At 38.4% G+C, this 18,800-nt stretch overlaps 1 pseudogene; it reads left to right on the top strand.

The window, feature by feature from the left end:
* The first annotated feature begins 17,519 nt into the window (after nucleotides 1-17,519).
* On the top strand, nucleotides 17,520-18,050 carry LOC119049236 (rho-related GTP-binding protein RhoN-like; annotated as a pseudogene).
* Nucleotides 18,051-18,800: the final 750 nt, after the last annotated feature.

Here is an 18,800-nt window from a genome sequence, read left to right on the forward strand (position 1 = left end):
CTATTCTGAGTTAACTTTTTGTCTTTGATCTGCCAGTCATCCCAAGTGATACATTTCTCTCCCCTTAAGCTGGCAGTGAACTGTTTTTTTTTTCTTTTTAAAAATGTTTACTATTGATTGCATTGTCTTGCCAAAACAAAATAGGTATGTCTTACCATGGGGTCATTCAGATTCCAAGTTCAGCTATTTTAAGCACAGAACAGAGTCAGGATGATTCTTACTATAATGAGTAATAGACAGTTGAATCTTTAAAGATATATCTATTACTATCTTCTATGAAACACTCTAAGCTTTGGAAATAATGAAGGAAATATATAAGTAGCCAATGTATATTTACATTAATGCTTTGAAATAGATTCGATTTATACACATACAGAAACACACAATGTTGTGTGAAAAGTACATATGCATATGTTAGTGAATGGATATTCATATATACACACAAGTAGAAAGAATGCATGTTTTCTACATTTATTATTTTTAAAAAATTATTTTACCGGGCATCTTTTTGGTCTATCAGAATGCAGGCAGCTTGAAATTACTTGCTTATAGCTGTAGCAATATATTTCTAGCAGATAATTCAAATATTTTTATTCATCCTGAAAGATGTGTCTGTAGGGAAAAATTTATTTTTTTAATTCCACACATGTTTAAGCTTTGAAAGTTTGTTCTCGGCAGTAGAGATTTGCTGTCAAACACATAATTTGATGTTTGATCTCAACCTGTTAATGACTTGTATCAGATTTAGGGCAAACTGAGCTCAATTTATTTAAATCTCGGGACTTATGCATTGAATGTACATTAATGGAATGGTGGTTCTAATAATTTTTAATTGTTACATTAAAGGCGGTAACAACAGTGTATTGGTACAGAATTTCATTTTAATCAACACTCATATTCACTTCAATTTACATGGGAACAGTTTTCCTGATTATTTATAATTCACTAATAGATACTTTATAAAACAAAATTATTCCCAAACATTAAAAATAGTTCTCATGTACATAATTATTTTAAATTATTTTAGAAAAGATAGAGTGAGTGCAATGGAATTTTTCTATTTCATCATTTTTAATTTAATCTTTATATATATCAGAAAATAATTATTTTTAAACTGTATCAGTTGATATGCAACTCACCTGGGTTATCTTAAACAATAATATTAAAAAGGTGAATTACTTACATTCCTTTTATCCTTGTGATGCATTATTGATCCAGTATTTAAGAACTTGCTAAATTATTTTACTAGGTAATTTTCATATTTTTTTTAAAAGTTTTCTATTCAGGCAATTATTTCCTTTGATAATTACAAAGGTTGCTTATTTCTATTTCAAGTCTTCTTTCTTTTATTTGTTCCACCTCCACTTATTTAACTGGTTAGTATGTCAATGGAATACACACTAGAAAGTATTAAAGGTCTTCATACAATTTTAGCTTCAAACAGAAGACATACCAAGTTTTATCATTTCACTTCCTGTTACATTTTCATAATGTTAATAGGGTTAATAAACTCTCTTCAATATCTGATAAAAATAGGTGTCGGTTTTAATCAAATTTTGTCTTTAAGACTTTTCATCTTTCTAGTCGATGACTACTAGGAGAATAAAAAATTGGCTTGACCAAATTTTAGTCATGTTTCTCTGAGCACTATTCTCAACTAGGTCTCGTTCTTGGGCTTTAGTGTCTGTCCTTGAAGAATCCAAGGAGATTATTTAGTACGAATCTTGTTCTATCAGTTCAGAGAGAAGCCTTCCACTGTTGACTGATATATGATTACTTTCCATATCTAATCAAATTCTTCATTCTCCACTCTTCCTATGGATCACTCTGGCCTGTGGTCAGCAAGAATTCTGTTTAGTCAGTCTAGCAAGGATGTTTCCTTCCCTTGATGTCTGCATGTCTCCTCCCAGTAATTTTCTACTCAAAGACCCCCATCCTCACCCCTCCCACCCACGTGCTCCTTGGTTATAAACCTCCACTTGTTCTTGTCCTAGTCACAGTTGAGCCTGGCTTCTCCCCCCTTTTGCAGTATGCCTGAACACCTTTCCTTACAGTCCTGAATAAAGTCTTCCTCACCTTTTTGACGAGTGTCAGATACTTTGTCCTTTAAGCATTGTTCCATGACTCAGATACAACCAGATTCATCATTGGACCCCTGGACTTTTCATCCAGAACCCTGAAAGCACACCTTGGAAGACTTTGTCTTCATTTCTGAATGATTGATTGGGGATCCATTTGAGAGTTGAGCTCCTGAGCTAATGCTGTAGACAATTGTCCACTGACGCAGTGTAAGAGCAGATTTTTATTCTTAATTAAAATTAAGTCTCTGAATGTATTCAAGAAATTGTATTAGAGTCCCAGGCAAAAAAAAAGGATGGATTATAATCTAAATTTTTCTCTTTGTAAGGACCAGAGGCTGAGTTAAGTGTCCTGGGTTTCTCTGCTCATAAGACACAGAAGCTGGGTGAGAATTACGTGCTTCTTTTTTTATAAAGAAGCCTTTAGTTCTCATTTAAAAATATTTATTTATTTTTAGCAAGGGAAAGGGAGGGAGAAAGAGAGGGAGAGAAACATCACTGTGTGGTTGCCTGTGAAGCAAACACTCCTGGGTTCACAGGCTCATGCTCAATCCACTGAGCTATACCAACTCTCTTAATGGCTCCCTTAATGGTTTCCTGTGTGCTCACTAATAGGTCAATGTTTCTTATAGTATTTTTGAGAAGCTAAAATCAATTTGGAAATAGAGGAGGAAAAGTAAATTTAATAATACCATAATAGTATACAATCACCATGTTATTGGATACTCAATTACCTTTTATTGGATAAAAGGTGAAACATTCCATAATTAATTCAATATTATAACAATAAAAAAGTTTCCTTTTATAATGTAGTCATAATCACTGTGGAAGTTTTTTTTAATCAGTATAATTACACCTCTCCTCCCTAAAAATAGTCATATACCCAAAAATAATACATGTGGCTGAAATATATGTAAATATTCACTTGCTACATTTTAGAAATTAAAATATTTTTTATGTCACTAAATTTTTATTAATGAAAGAAACTGCAACATTTTGCTCAGTTAAATGAGAATCTATTCCAAGTAGATGATACAATAGTCATAAAAATTAGTATAGGTATGGAATAAAAATTATTTACCATGATGTGATTAAGCCATAAATTATTTAAGCTTTATGCTAATATATATATTTTGCATATTTTAAAGATTGTGATTTGAAGTAAGGTAGAATTTGCTTTTCCTTCCTTTCTTTCCTTAGATTTAAGAAGAAAGTGATGGTGGCAATTAGAATTATAAGAAAGTTTAAGTCCTAAAACATTCTGCATCTGGTTGTTTTGCCAATATGAAAAAGCAATTACAGAAGTTTTTGGCATGTTAACACCCAGTAGATGATTAACTGAAAGAAATAAAACCTATTAAATATAATTTAAATGCTCTTTTGCTAAAATTTGTACATTTAGTCGAGTTTGCTTTCTTAATTACTGCTCACCATTAGAGTTTAGCAATTAATTTTGATCAGAGTGCACATTCAGAAGGAAAATCTATTCCAGGGTTTGTAAGAACATTTAGCAGTGTTATGTCATGGGAAATAAGTTGTTTAATATAATAATTTTAGGGAAAATGTCAAAACATTGTATAGCACACACAACCACACACATATTTAAGAATTACCAGCAGAACTATACCACATTTTATTTATTTTTTTTTTGGTGATTAGGAAATGAAAATATAACAAAAGTCTGTTAGAATTTACCCAGTATGTAGAGGCTGCAAAGTTTGAACTGGTCACACACTGCCTGGTTCCCTGAAGAGCAGGGCCTACTTGCTTCTTATGATAATCATGTAACAGGGTGCAACCAAGAGGGGTGCCCCAAATAAGGATTTGTAATGGGTTCCAGAGCTCAAGGTACCCAGGAAATATTATAAATAAATATTTATATAATATATATACACATGGAGCAGGGCCACTGGGAGCTGTGTTGCATAGCAACAGCTTTGCAGCTAACCTCTGGCATGGTCTTTTAACATATCTATAGCCTTTAACTGGCTTCATAGATATGTTAAATAGCTGTGGTCCTGCTTTGAGCCAGGTGGATAGGAGTGACTTCAACCTAAGATGCAACTAGGAAGCAACTTCCCCTGGTTACAGCACTTGTGTGAGAGCTTGGAGAAGATTGGCTTCATGCCATGGGGCCACACCTGCCCAGACTTACTATGGCATCCCAGTAAAGCTAGAAGAATACAGGAATGCTGGCAGGTATAACTGATTGTGGAAGGAGTCAGAAATGGGGCTACAGAGAAAGATTGATGCTGAGATTTAAACCCAGGCATGACTGTCATGCAGGAGAGGCAGGACTATTCAGCTTTGGAGGAGTTGGGAATCACCACACAGCTTTGGCAGAGGTCAGAAACATGTGGCTTAGGAAGCAATAGAGACTTTGCCTGGAAAAAAGGGAGTGAAAGAACTCTTGCTGGGGGGCCATGAGAAGGTGCCATATGGTTTTGGATAAACTGGAGATTATGTTGGTGACACAGCTGATAGTGCCGGGAACCTGAATCATGGACTTCTACTTCTTATCCTGAGCTACAGTACCCCAGACTGGGCAGAGGAAGAAGGAAGGACTGTGTGCATCTGTGGGTATCCTAAAAGAGTTTAGTATTTTAATGAAGACATTATGTGATTACTCTAAGTCTGTATAACTTTTAAATAAATAATTCCTGTTCTTTTCACCAATCTCTGGCATTGGGAGACGTCTTTTCCCTCGTGGTGGGCAAGGTGAACCTAGTAGGTATGGGGGAACCTCCAGAGAAAAAGGGAGGCCCTTTTGGTAATAATATATCATCCACCCCTCAACCCTGGGTATGTTCTGTAACAATCACACACACTCAGAAAAGTTGCATGAATGAATGAACGAAAGTGTCTGATAATGAAATTGAAGATCCTAATTGAATTTGGGGTTAAATTGATGTGCATAAAACATCAGATGAGATGCCTCATGCTTCAGGCAAGAGATGAGGCCATAGTAGCATTAATTTGAGCCTATTTTAAAATCTTAAGTTGAGTCAATGTTTTAAAGAGCCTTGGAGAAGTTCAGGTGCTTTGTTTTGCCCATCTGTATTTGGTCCAGTTGTACAGGTTCAGAGGATATTCCATACACGCCTGGGCTGAGGGATAGAGAAAGCAGAGGATGGCCATTAAGAGTTACTTTGCAATACTATGACAACCTGGCTAGCTTCGTAGTTATGCTAAGAAGCTGTTCTTGCACCTGGGGCAAGGGAGATAGATATGACTTTGATTGTGACGTACCTCACTGTGAGAGGAGGCAGAATTTAACCAGAGCATCTGGGCAGCCACTGGGGAGTTGGCCATGTGGTCTGAGAGACAGCAGTGGGAAGGGAGAAGTGAACAAGCACCTATGCAGTTTATAGTGAGGAAGGAGGGCATGTGGCCTGGACTGATAAGAAAGGAGGTGCTGCTGCTCTGATCATGCCTGTTTTAGCTGACTCTGGAGCTGCAAAGGACTTCCTTGCATGGTCCTGACCCACTGTACCTGGATTTTACCTGGACTTTTAAGACCTGTGCCTTTCCTGAGTTTCACCATGATCCAAACTAACATGGCCCATTCTTTTCTGGACTACTATACAGAGGCTGATGCAATGTATTCTAGATCCCGTACAGATAAGGGCATGGGGAACTTTGAGGGGTGTTTTTGGCTTGTAGCCTGGTTGGGGGCATGGGAAGTGCTGGGTCTGGTGGGAAAGGAAGGCTCTAAGCTCTCCCAAGCTTGGAACATTGTAAATAAAGACCTGTTTCTACCAGCATTAATTGCAGGGTCACTCACCAAGGTACCAGGTGAATGGGCCAGTTGTGAAGTGTATAGTAAGGTTGCCTCACCTTGTAAGAGTACTCCTCTTTCCTGGTCATCTTTCAAAGTTGACTTTGGTTCAGAACAATTACAGCAGCCTGTGGATTAATTTTTTACATATAAAATCAAAATGTAATGTAAATATGAAAGATAGTTAACAACTTTACTGTTAACCCCAAAGCTAGAACTTGCCCTTTATGTTTCAGTGGGTGGGCGAGTACCAAAGTCCATTGCCACGACTATCTAAAATCAGATACAGTAGTTCAGCTGCCCCAGGTTTGTTAAAGGTATCTCATATCTACTGTGACAATATGCTTATATTTACTTCAGAGAATTTGTATTTTTAAGGTACCATAGTGACTATCATTTAGATAATAGTACTTGTACTATTATGTACATATTAAGTCTTCTATTGAACTTTCTAAGCTAATTTGGAAGCAATAATCTGAGAGAGAAATATTTGCAATTCAGACAAAAATTAGTATTCAAAATTGTGGGGCCAATGGACATGGCCCTTCCCTCTCCCATGACTGAGGGCTGGTCAGATGGCCACTGGCCAGAGGAATGTGTGTGTTTTGGGAATGGACCGTAGCTCCCTCCTTATCTCCTGTTGGGAGCAGCGTCTTGTCCCGTGTCTGCTTCTTGACCTTTTACACACTGACTAGTTTAGAGTCACTCGTAGGACATGTGCCTCCTTCGTCCAGCAACCCTTGGAACCATTCTCAGACTAGAGTTGGCGCAGTCTCTCTCACACGGACTCACCACCATCGGTCCGCCCCTGTAATGAGTTATAAACAGCTTGGCCACATCGGGTGCTCTGCCAGGTGGCTTTTTCAGGATATCACGAAAACTTAAGCAGCTCCCCGGTTTGAGTTTGGAGCTCTTGTACTAAAAGCATGTGTTTTTTAAAAGCTCTTCATAAAATATAAAATAAAAAATAAATTGTTAATTAAAAATGGGGACTCTGCTGAGGAAAACCAAGAGGCCAATGGAAAGATGTAAAAAACTTTCTATTGTTAACCAAATAAGTATAAAAATATTAAAATCTGTATTTATTCTTGGAGTAGGAGGGAAGAATTAGAAATTTTCGTATACTGCTGGTTGGTAAGTTAGTTAAGTGTTACAGTTATTAGAAACAAAGTTGGTGATTACCTAGTGGAGTTAAAATTTCAGATATCCCAAAAATCAATAACATATGTACATAGAGAAGCAGGTATGAGCATGTTCAACACAGCACAGTTTGTGTCTGTAATGTGAAAAAACAGAAAACATTGTGCCGTTCATTAATAAGAAACTAATTAAAGAAAGTATGGTATGAATACCTTCTGATGACCCCATAGTGTTACTAATCTTTGGTGTATAGAAAAAAAACATGACAGATAGATTGTACTAGATACAAATATAAATAGAGCAAGATGATATCTATACAATTATTCAAATTTTAAAAAGACAAATTGTGCTAGTATCAACCTTATAAAATAAGTACATTTTTAGAGTAAAAGAGAAATGAAATAGTCTGTTTCTATATATAAATGATTTAAAATGTTCCTCAGCATTTTCATTGTCATGTGGTTGTCACAGGAGAAAAGAAAAACAGAATTGGTCTAAAATGATGTTTCAAAGACATTTTAATTCCTTTTATAAAAGGACTGGGTAGAAATGTAAAAAAAAAAGTTAATTATATGAGTGAATTATGCAGTTTTTTAATTTAATTTTATTTTTTTACATGCATAGCAATAAATATATGAGAAATCAAAGGTGAGCTTCTTGTTACAGGCAACTCACTAACTCAATCTTTGATGGAGTCATAAAGCACATTATGTTATACTTGTTCATACACATGTCCTCCACCCTCTGTCTGTGTATTCCTTGGTGGGACTGGTGATGACTGGATGTTCCCAATATCTGCCAAGTGTCAGGTCCCATAATAATAGCTGTCACTTAATGACACTTTGTCCTGTTCCAAGTGTCATAGAGTTCACAAATCCCACACAGGTATGGTGGGATGGATGATGTACCTCAATTGATTCTTCTGAGCAATAAAATTTCCTTTAAGGTCCATAACAGTTGTGAAGGGGTTTGGAACAGGGCTTCCCAAGATAGATCATTCTGGGGAATATTTTGAGGCAAAAGCCATTGAGACCCTGAAGGTTCAGGCAAAACTCTGGCACCTTCCTTAAATACCTAGAAGAACATAAATTGGGGACCTCACCTTTTTCTTTACATCCTTTCAAACAGGGTTAATTATTACAATCTTGTCAAGTAGAGTGACATTCTCAGATCAAGTTCTCTCTATATATACACATTGCATAATATTGTTAAATTCATGTCTTAGTTCTACAACATCAGATTTGATGTTTTCTCAAATAATTAGCAATATATTTAATTTTGTCAGGTCTACTGCAAAAATTTGCCCCTAAAGATAATATTAACACCATGATTTTAAATATATTAGCAATAATAGTGTGTAAATGTAAGTTACAAGCCTCTTTAGAAAACTGTTCAGGAGTTTATCAAAAAGATAAATATGAAATCAACAAATGATCCAGCAATTCCCCTTGTATGTGTCCGAGAGAAATGAAAATGTGTCTCCACACAAAATAATGCATGTGATTGTTCACAGCAGCATTATTAATAATATGCAAAAAAATGAGAAACTCCAAATATCTATCAACTGGTACACAGATGTGCAAAACATGGTATATTAATAAACTAAAATACTATTAAGCATTTAAAGGAAATCACTACTGAGATGTGCTGCATCCTGGGAGAATGGTAGCATTATGTTAAGTAAAAGAAGCCAGACACAAGAGACAATGTATTTTGTGATTCCATTTACAACACACAAGTTTTTTTTTAAAAGGCAAATTTTTATAGACAACAAGTGGATTCAGTGGGTGCCTGAGTCTGGGTGTGAGACTGGACATGAAACATCTCACTGGTTCTCCTTAGAGCAGATTGGTGATGAGCACAGGGTCTGAGTTATTTTACAGAGGACACCCCTCCTCCAGAGGACTCCAGAAATAGGAGTGTTCAGTCTACAGAACCCAGGTAAAGGAAATGTGGCCACCGGAGCCCTTATGAAGTGAAAGGACCTTCAATAAGGAATCTAGTGCCTAGACCGAATGTGTACGAATACAGAACTGGCCCATGAAACTCCTCCCAGCTGGAATTCCTCTGTGCATTCTCTTGGCCTTGGACTCTGTACCATAACTGGCCAAGTTCCAAAACCCCTCCAGGTGAAACTTCTCCTGCCACCCCTACCACATGCCAGCCTGTCCTCTCTGACCCTTACAACTTGTCCAGACCCCAGACCAGGAACACTGACCTTAGTGGTGCCCCCTGTCTCCTCTCTCAAAAGCAGTTGTCATGGTTTGGGCTCCAGTGGTCACCAGGCAGCCAGTGGGCCCCCGCTCTGTAACAGAGACTTACAGAAAATGGGCATCTTAGTGGAGGATTAAGATTGTTTTTAAATTGGTTTATGTTAAGAGTTGAACCGCTCAAGACAGTTAACTAAAAAGCACTTGAAATGAGTCACAGGGAATGAGTGTATTTTATGATATGTGAAATAATTCTCAATAAAACCACATATTGAGAAGTAAAATAAAAACACAATGAAATACAATAGAATAATTAAATGTAATCAAAGAGTCAACGAACCTAGTATATTATGTAAACTTGCAAATACACATTTGAAAACGGTAGGATTTTTTCTTCCAGTTCAGTTCTTATGGATTGACTCATGCCTCCTTTCTGATGGGCAAAAAGGATACTGCTAAATATAGTTAAATGACCTTTTGGATGAAAAGGTGAGAGAACCCAAACTGCATACTATTCCCTTGAAGGGATATTTAAATATTGCTATGCCTATTAAAAAATTAAATAGCCTCATTCAGTTTTCATCTTTTCGCTTTTCATGCCAACTCTCTAATGAAAGTGCTAAAGAGCAATGAAATGGACAAAGGCAGGAAGCCAGAGAAGGGGAGAGCAGAAGAGCCAAAAAAGCAACCTTTAAATAACTGCATTGATTGATTGATTCAACCCATTTAGTCAATTATCTTAATAGCTCTGTTGGTTAAAATTTCCTGGTAGTCTTGCCAGATACTACAGAATAGCTGTGATTCAGGAACAATGTGAGTAGTAAGGTTTAGCTGCAGAAGATGGAAGTCAAGACAGTTTTGATGTAAAGAACGGCTTCATAAATCCCGATGTGTGCAACCTCTCCCAAGTTCAAGTCCAAGTCATACTGATATACAGGTATAGCATGGCCACATGTGTGAAAACTGAACATGGTACCCAGTGTGTTGTATTTAGAAAATAAACAATAACAAGATTAATTCATTAGTTCAGAATAGTTTCATTAGTATTTTCTAAAGCTCTTCAGGAATCAGTCAGAATAGACAACATATACTGAAGGTCAATGCAATGATAGAAAAGCAGTTAATGTAATCTATTCAATGAACTGTTCAGTTTTGTGGGGAAAAGACTTAGCAATTGACTGCTAAGGCAATATAACTGACCGATACAGCCAAACCAATTGAATAGATTATTCCACAGACCTAGGTTTTTCATGTTTTCTGTTTAAAATAACATTTGTTCAATATCTCTGTTTATAGAATTAATGGATACAACTAAAAAGTGAGCAATAAACTCCTTTAACAAGGAATAGAATGTGTCCATATATTATTACATGTATACCTTTGCAATGATTTTCATATCTAATAAATCAAGGCTATTAATTAAATAATTGCTAATCTTACAAACTGGTATTGTGTATCAAGTTTCATACTAAAATACACAAATACATACCAGACTTTAGAAACAGTGTAATGTGTTCTTTGTTAGAGAAGTGTATAAGTAGCAATGGCGGAAATAAAAGAGAAATAAATGGTAGCCTTAGGTAGACAAGCAAAATCTCTTAGTAGGAGCTCATCAGGCTTTTTTTGATAATCGTCATGTTAGATATGTTTTAAGCTTTACAGGCAAGATAGTATTCATCAGAATTACGTGACTCCGCTGTTGTCGCACTGAAGCAGTCACAGACTTTTTGTTCCAAAGGAAAAAAAAAACAATGAAAAGAAAAAAGGGTGTGCCAGTCATCTGATGAATTGTTACTTTTCAAAAGCAGGTCTGATGTGGTTTTACTGCAATGCTTTGCTGACCCTACTCAGGGGGAAGTTACTTGAAGAATAAATTAAATATGTAAAAGACAATTAAGGTTGCAAAAATGACATAAGTGAATAATTCAAACTGTGTTCACAGATGTGTTTGAATTTACTCAAAAATCAAATGCATTTAAGTGCAGAAGAAAATAGGCTTGCATTTTGGTTAGACCACTTTTTATTAATTTGTGGTCAGTTTTCTTTTGAAAACATGAATAAAAAAAGTAGTTTAACAAAACCTTAAAAGAGACTGTGATTTAGTGCCTAGTGAGGATTCTGATGGCATAATCCTGTGATCCAAGGTCTAAAGTCTTCTGCAATTTCCTGCACTGTCCTTTCCACCACAAAACTTATCTTACTAGTTTATTTTGTAGACTCCAAGGAAGACTGAGGTGTGGTCCCACACTTCATGCCCCCCCCCCCGCCACTGTGCTGACGCTGCCTGGTGACTGTTAGCCACACCCCATGACTCTACCTGCTGACCACGGGCCAACCAAAATTACCCACTGTTCTCCTCAAAACACCACTTGCTGACCACGGAGTCAGCCAGCCTGTGAGACTGAAGTTGCTCCCACCAATGAGACAATGAACTATGCAAGTTTATGGTCTTGTTCTCTTAGCAGCAACCCATCCCTGGGATCCTCAGCTCCTACAGCTCTCGCATCTAAAACTCTTGCCTTGTTTCTTCTCACCTCAACGCAAATCTCTGGTTAATTCCAAAGGCTACATTGTCTGATTTGCAAATTGTATTATATCAGAATAAAGCTCTCTTTTAATTCCTCAGAAAAGTCTTGTAGAACATTTTTTATGATAAAAACTCTTAACTTCCCCTTTTAGTTCTTCTAGTCATATCTGTTGTTGCCATTACAGGCATTATTTTGAGTTTTACCTAGTAATATTCTTTTTCTTGGCAGTGTTATTATTAGTTGCTTTTTAAAAGCCCAGGAAGCTTCAAAACTTCCCACATCAAATGGTATTGTCAGAAAGTTAATACAAAATTAAAACTGGTACTGTTTTTCTAACAGTGCCAAAATTCTGATCTGGAATTTTGGTAGCTGAGTCCAATAGGTTAAGCTATTCAGTACTCTATGGTGTTCATAGTTCTTTACAAGTTCAGAATTTGAAATACCTAATGTTTATCCATTGCTTTTTACTAAAATAAAAGTTTCTGGATCTGTGGTTTATTTAAAATTACTTAGTTTCAAAGCAGTCAATGATCTATGTACATGATTAATCAATATTTACTGTTGCAGTTAGGCATTGTCTAATAATGAACTTGAAAATACACCACAACCCATAAAACATAGAGGATGAAAGCCCAGAGACAAAATTAATTTCCCTAATACCGAGCGAGCAGGTCAAATGAAGCCTTTACACCAGGTAAAGGCTTTAACAGATAAAACCAAAATAAATGTGTACCCAGATTTCTGTTGATATCTAGACATCTTTATTCTGTGGTGCAAAATAAAAGTCTTGGCAGATAGTAAGTGATTATAAACTAATCTAATTAAGTCTTGCCTGCTAATTGTTATCAAGCAATAACGAGCCACACCTTATACATAAGAAGACCATATTGTAAGTGGGACACCCTCTTTAGGAAAGGTAAGTGCTCTGATTAATGTCCAGGAGAAGTATAACAACAGACACATGAATAATTTTAAACTTTCTAGTAACCACATTTAAAAAAAAGAGAAAGAAACAGAAAGATATGATATTAACAACGGTAAAATATCTCAATTATTTTCCATTGATGATATGCTGAAAAACTATTTTGGACACATTATGGTAAATAGAATATATTATTAAAATGAATATCATGTTTCCTTTTACTATTTTGACTAGCCACATTCTGTGTTCTCCATATCCATACATGGGTAATAATTATTGCATTGAACAGTAAAGACTTACAGTCCATCCCCACACTTGTCAGGTAAATTAACTTGAGCAAGTTGTCCAAATTCTCTATGACTCTTTTTTTAAAGATTTTATTTATTTATTTTTAGAGAGAGAAGGAAGGGAGAATGAGAGGGAGAGAATTATCTATTGGTTGCCTCTTGCAGGGACCCAGCTCACGACCACAACCTAGTCATGGACCCTGACTGGGAATCAAACTCGAGACCCTTCGCCTTGGGTTGCCCAACCAACCTAGCCACACTGTCAGGGCTCAAATGTATTTTCTTGATATTGAACATAAACATAGAAACTATTCTTTTGTGAATGTATGAAGATAAAACACTACCTATATAAAATGCTTGCACTGAAAAATACTACCTAATATTCTAAATATTACAGATGATAATATTTACATACTGTGATTCACACATGGAAAAAGTACAACTTCCGAAGCAGCCCATCTCTGATCTTTACTTAATGTAATGGTTAATTCTACATATCAGCTTAGCTAGGCTACCATGTGCAGTTGTTTGCACCAATCTCGATGTTGCTGTGAAGGCATTATTTGAGAGGTGATTAATATTTCAATCCGTAGACATTGAAGAAAGCAGTTACCACCCCTAGTGTAGGTGGGCCTCCTCTAATCAGGTGATGGCCTTGAGAAACGCCTCAGGGTCTCCAAAAAGGAAGTCTGCCTCCAGGCTGCCTGAGGACTCAAAACTGTAACATCAGCTCTTGCTGGAATTTCCAGTCAGCTGGATGCCGGCTTCCCCTGTGCACTTCAAATTTGCTGGCTAACATTCATATCCAATGTCTATAGAGACTGTCGGAGGAAATCCAAGAATAATTATGACCTTATCGTTGAGCAAGCTTTGCATTTTTTGGTAATATTCAAGCCTTTCAATATTTCTTTCACATAAATTGTCTTCTAGTCTTTAATCTTTTGCAACTTTACAAGGAGAGCTGCCATCCTGTGATACTGAGTTTGAATTCTGGTAAAAAGGTGTCTTCACATTAAAGTGTTCGATTTACTCAACTCAGAATGTCAGCTGCTGTTTTTTGATTATTCTAGTGCTAGGTTGTCTACGGGTGGTCAAATTCATGAACTCTGCTTTGCGTCTGAACAAAGCATGAGGAATATTCCTGCATCAGGTGTCCATATCTGCCTTATAATTAGGTTTGTTACCTCGACTTTATGTGAGGAGTCAAGAAAAAAATTGCACTGGACAAGTTTAATCAGGGAAAAAGATTTGTTCAAGGCTATTGCAACAGGGAAGAAGAGAAAAGAACTCAGTCTGGGTCCAACTCCACTGAAATGAAGGGCAGGGAATTTTTTTTTAGTGCTGGATAAGATGCTGAAGACGTTACAAGGAGGGCAATCAACAGACTGTGTCAGGCATGTTAAGTCATTCCCGAGTTTGCCGATATTTCCTCTGTAAATTACACCATCTGTATTCACGAATTGGTGTTCAGGAATGTTAAGCTCCCAACTTTCCACAAAGACTGGGGGATAGGAGAATTATCTTCTCTGATGTTTATATTTCAAAAAGATGGTTCCGAGGTCTTTCACAAAGGCATTTTTACTTTATAAAACTGGCAAGAACTTAAAAATGTATTTCCAAGAGGCAGAGAAAGAATTTACAATTACATATGTTCTACATAAGTACTCTAAAAGAAATAACGGTCATGGACTTAAAGACTGATTGAAGCCTGTCTAAACTTTAGTCAAACTGAACAAGTGTCAGCCTGCAAGGAACCCAAGAATCCAAGCACACCCATCTGTCCCAGCAGACTGTGGGATGGGGATGAGTGGACAAGCCTAGGAGAATTGCGACTTCTCTGTGGTCACCATCCTTTCAGCTATACAGCCCAGCTTACGTCCGTGGGCAGGACAGCTTAAAAAAATTAGCAGTGTATTGAAGTGTGGAGAAGAGCAAAGACAAGCTTGAAACCATTGATCAACGAGGCATTTGCCTTTAACCATATTTAATGGTGGTGATCTTTATAGATAAAAAATGCTGGAGTCTTTGTGGTGATGCTAACCTGGACCATTTCACTGGTTTCTTTGAAAGGTAGTCTGCAGTTAAACAAAGTTCATATAGTATAATGCAGCACAGTCCAAATATTGTCTCAGTATCCATACACACTCTTTTAGACATTCTTCCTTTACATGAAAAGATGATGACAGAATTGTTCAAGAATTGCATCTAAAATGATGCAACAGTCCCTCGTATAATCAAAACCACACTACTTCTCTCCCCAGGATCAGGTATACAATATCTCTTGATACGCTTTACTGTGTGATGGGCATTGCTTTCCTGCCATTAGTCACACTCACCCTTGGGAATCATATAACTTTAATACTGAGATGCACATTTAATCACTATCAATACATCTTATGATTGCGATAGAAAAATGTGAGGAAAAGAAGAAAAGGAGGGTCTGACATACAAATTCATAAAATCTGTATATTTACATTAAAGGAAGGAAGAAATCATAATAAATACTATTTCTATAGCTGTTCACATGGTCATAGCTGTATGCATAATTGTTTTCTTCCACTTCCCATTCCATATTTATTTTGGCTTTAGCATGTATCCCAATTAGTGCAGCTCTTTGTTAATGGGTGATGTTCCATTTTACTCCTGAAGTTTCTGTGCTATTAAAAGCCATGCATATTTTAAGGTTTTATAGCTTTTCATTAAGTTTTAGTGAAGTATATGGGACTATCAAGGAGCACCCGAATCTCAGACATAAGCTTCCTTGACCCAATTAGTAGTAACCAAATTTCCACCTGATACGTAGCATCAATCACGCCCATTGGTAGAGTAACTCGCTTTTTTTGCATGTTGTTTGGATTGTGTGGGATTAGTGTGGCCAGGAGACCAGCTCAGCTTTTAGTCTGCCGGCTCTATTTTCAAGGCACCTGATAACAGTGTTTCTCGCCTCTGCATGAAGATCTCTAGAACAGCAGGACCCGGAGCCGTTGGGAAGAGAAGGAAATGTTTCGATAGTGGTTCGTTAGAGACAAGGATGGCAGGAGAGCTCCCAGCTTCACCTCTTGATTCCTAGGTAATTTATTCTGGCACTTGGAGAAAGCATCTTATACCAGTCCCTAATTCAGACCTTTTTTTTTCCTTGAAGATCAATATTCCAACTGCAATGTGCCACCAAGCTGGCAAAGGAATTTACTGTTCAAAAGAACATTCTGTTCTCAGCCTCCCTACACTTCAGAGTGGTGGGGTGCAGTGTTCGACGGTGAATTCCATGAGGATGAGCAGAATGTCATGCTTCGTTACCTAGAAGCCATCTCCCTGGTCAAATGTGCTTGTGAAATACAGTGACGGGGGGGCACGCTTTTATGTCTACAGATGGTGATATCGGAGGAAGTATTGCAGGCAGGAAATGAAAACGCATATGCAGACTAAGCATCCTTTCCAGTTAGAATAAAACATTGTTTCTTTTTTACGAAGAGCTTTCAAGTAGATTCACTCTGACTCCAGAGAGGGAGCAGAGTGCTGAGGTGTGGCCTTGTAACAACAGCTCAATGTGTGTCTCTGTTACGAGCAGGCTGGGGAATCGGTAGTTACTCTAATCAGATAAGCCTGGGTGTTTCAAGGTCCATGTTGCTAACGCCATGCCTGACTCCCTTCGCCACATCCCTGCCCCACAGACACATTTTCACTACTTGCAAAATCTGTAAGAGAAACAACAGGGGTGTCCAGCTGGTTATTAAAATCCTTCTCTTCTGAAGCTTTTCTTTCTTAAGTCTTTACAGGGCAAACAAATACCTTAATTACTTAAAACAATGTAACAAATAATAACTAAATGACTTAAGCAAATTAATTTTTAGAGGCCATTCAGAGATGTCAATCCACAGACATCTTCTTCGGTCCTTTTTGTCCCTTTTTTAATTAAATTATTCTGAGGTCCGGACCATACAGCAAAACCATTAGTTTTTGTCTATCAATAGTGTAAATACATAGCACATGTATCTACCTGCCTGTCTTCTCATCTTCCAGGTAAAATAAACAGCCAGATATTCAGCCCCAGAGAAGATTTCCCCCCTCCTGTTCTCAGGACCACCGTGCATGCAAGAGCTGCCCACGGTACGGCAGTCAAATACATAGAGCTCTACGTGTATTTAAAACAATCCTGAACTACTTTCTCGCTCTGATCATAAGAATCTCTAGGGGGTACCGGTATGGAATGAGATAGAAATTAAGCAGGAAATATGTATTGTTAACCTCTTGTTCAAGCAAATTAATTGTTCCCTCAGGGTGTGCTTAAGGCCAATTTAATATGTACCAGTGCCCACTGATAATGGAACACTGCTTTGTACATCCAACCTTATGGTGCAGAGCAGCAATTTTGCAACTTGAATACTACAAGAATTTTTAGAAAACTGGGGTGGGGCAGGGGGGCATGAAAGCTGTGCCCTGCAGGGCCCCAAGGATGCTGGTGTTTGCAGCAAGGTGGAGGCTGGGAGGGGTGCTGCACTGTTGGGGGGGATGTAGTAGGAATGATGGAGGGGCAGAGAGGCTGCTTCAAGGTCCTGTTGGGGTGGTGTACGGTGTGATGCCAAAGGTGTTTGCCAAGGCTGCCTACTCCTGGAGTTATGTCCCCACCATGTTTGAGAACTACACCCCAAGGTTTGAAATAGACAACCACTGAACTAAGACTATGGGACACATCAGGTTCCTCTTACTATGGTAACCTGCAAAGCCTGGCCTATCCCGATTCAGACACTGTTCTCATCTGCTTGGACATCAGTGGACCAGAAACACTGGACAGTGTCTGCAAAAAGAGTCTAAGAGACACTCGGGATTTTAGCACCAATGCCAAGGTTGTGCTGGCTGGCTGTAAGCTGGACATGCTGACCAACCTGGACACACTGAGGCAGCTGTCCACACAGTGGCCCATCCCTGTTACACATGAGCGGGGCCAGTGCTGGCCAGGCAGGTGAGGCCGAGTCCTATGCCGAGTGCTACTGTCTTCGGTCTCTTGGTTCAGTGTCAGGGACATCTTCCACGCGGCCCTGTGGCCTCCTTTGGCCATGGCCACAGGCAGCTGCTCCACACTGACTCACACCAGGAACAGCCCAACTAGGGCAACCCAAAAGAAGGCAGGGTACCCTTGACTGAGTCAAGAGCCGTGACCTCATGTGAGGAGCCAAGGAGGGGCAGGGTGTCAGGAGGGCTGGTGAAGGGCACAACGGTTTTTCTGCCTGCACCTTGGCTTGCTGACCTCCTGACTCTGGCTGGGACTTTGGGGCAGGCTGAGTGAAGAATTCTCCTAGACAAGGGACCCAGAGGCAGAGGATGCCCCCCTTCCACAGGAAGCTGAGGGAGCCAGCACGGCAGTCATGTGGGCCAGAAGATAAAGTAGGGCAGGGGCTCTGAGAAAACCGGCATGAAGACACCTGGGTTGAGCCTCAGGGGTGTCATCCCTCCCCGCCCCCAGTCCCCATACCCTGGTCCTGGCTTCCTTCCCTAAGGAAAGTGTCCATTCCGTGACCTTCCCTTTTCTTCTCTCTCACTTCTCTAGCGGTTCTCGCTCATCCTCACCTCCACAAGACACACCCTAAATTAGAAAGCAAGCTGAGAAGCCCCTCCCCCAATGTATCCACCAGTCTTCGCTCTTCCCTCTCTTATCCCACCAGGTCCCAAATAAAACCCGTGTTCATGGGGAAAAAAGCAAACATACATACCTGACTATTTACTCAGGTTCACTGACCTCTTTTCCCTTAGATGGCTAAATTAAAAAATAACCAGAGCCAACACAATAATAGCTGTTGCTATGAATGAATCAAAATTATAACTATTTTTTTCAGATCTGCAAAAATTATTACATATTTTT

Source organism: Artibeus jamaicensis, unplaced genomic scaffold, assembly GCF_021234435.1.
Source record: "Artibeus jamaicensis isolate MK-2021 breed Jamaican fruit bat unplaced genomic scaffold, CSHL_Jam_final contig_415, whole genome shotgun sequence".
In the NCBI taxonomy this organism is placed as follows: Eukaryota; Metazoa; Chordata; class Mammalia; order Chiroptera; family Phyllostomidae; genus Artibeus; species Artibeus jamaicensis.